We start from the raw sequence: 1,796 nt of genomic DNA on the forward strand, positions 1-1,796 counted from the left end.
GACCGTAGTGGGGGGGGGGGGGTACTTTTTGTGGGGATCGTGGGGTGGGAGTGGGCTATGTGTTGGCATGCTGTGATTTTAATGCTTGGAATGATTTTTTTTTCTTATGTTTTGTGTAACATCTGTCTTGTAGTTTTGAGATGATCACTGCCCTAGAAAACAGTATATTTTATGTACTGAATAATCATCTCTTGCGTAGAAGTAGTTTAGCAATGTATAGCATCTTTATGTATGAGTAAATTGTTGCTTTTGGGTAGGGGGCTTGCAGCAATGATGGGACCCCCACCGCCTGAAGGTCAGAGTAGTGTTCAAAAAAACATTGGTGTGAAGTGGAGTTTATCCCAGCTTTGGTACATCTGAGGTGGTATGAACTAGAACTAGTGGGATACGTTGAAGAAAGGGATGCTTAAAGAACCTCTTTTTTAATGGTTCTGTTTTTGTTTTTTTAAAGTTCTTTTTTTTTCATTTGGTTGGGTATGCAAGTGCATTGATGGAGGCCGGTGGGGCCATCGAATGCTATACAATTCACCTGCAACGCTCGTAGTGATGGCTTCTTTGCTTCATATGAATAATTGTAGATTACATGTAGTATATGTGCAGTTAATAAGTGTAAGATTATTAGTTTAATTGAAAAAAAAAAATGTCTAGTCGTGGTGTTTGACAGGCCTTGCTCTAAATTTGTAGTGATGCTTTTATTTCGTCTGTACAGTTGTACATTTGTAAACGTTTATGCTGTAAATGTCTTTTACACTTTTTGGGGAGAAAGGCAAAATGTGCATTTTGATGTGTGTATATTCATCACTCCTTTCCCCTTGAATATAATGTATACAGTTTTATTTGATCCAGTGTTATTTTAAAGAAAAAAATAACTTTATGGCTTCACAATCTGGCATGGTTTTTGTTTTTAATCCATAATGGGAATAGGCCAGCCTCTATTTGTATGGGAGCTGTAAGATCCCCTGTTGATAGTCTTTCTGAAGTGACAGTTTAAAAATGAAAGGAAAAAAAACACTCTACTTAAACCGAGGCTGCATTTAGTCCTCTCTGCTACCATGGAAACTTCACAGGACATGACAAGAATTATTTTTGTACAGAAGAGTGCTGTATTTTGGAACAGCTTCTACCTTGTAAGCAAAAGCAATGTAAAATATTGTCAATTATATAAATATGAACATATGAGTTTTGTCACACTGTCAAAGTCATGTACATTTTCAGGTGGCCTTATGTACATTTCCAGATGTTAGATGAAGTAAACACTCATTTTTGGAAGCAGAATTGTGACTATGTATGATTAAACTGTTCTTCTAACATTTGATCAGCATTGTTGTGTTTTTTTTTTTAAATCTGTTTTGAAAGGTTCATATTCAGAAGCATGGGTTGATCCTAATAATCTTTCCCACAACTGATGGATTATGTAAACCAAAATTATCTGAATGTAATTTAGATGTATCATTCATAAACTTAACCTTTTTCTGCTAAATGAAATAAACTTAACTCACCAGGCCTTCTTTAAAGGTGCAGTGTGTAATATGACATCAAGAAAGTTCTAGAAAATTCTACAAAGTTCTAGAATGCAACGCTCCCTGGGTAACCCCACCCCTTTCGAATTATAACAGAAGCTACAGTGGCCTTCAAGGACAAGAAAAATTCTAAATTCTAAACAATGCACCTGATGACATTCCAACCATGACGCTTCCAACATGGCGGCGCCAATGCCTTGGTCCAAGGTATGGAGAAATATGGACATATGAGACCCTTTCTAAGGGTAAAAATAATTATTATTAAAAAAAAAAATC

The sequence above is a fragment of the Ammodytes marinus genome, assembly GCF_949987685.1.
Source record: "Ammodytes marinus genome assembly, chromosome: 19".
Classification (NCBI taxonomy): domain Eukaryota; kingdom Metazoa; phylum Chordata; class Actinopteri; order Uranoscopiformes; family Ammodytidae; genus Ammodytes; species Ammodytes marinus.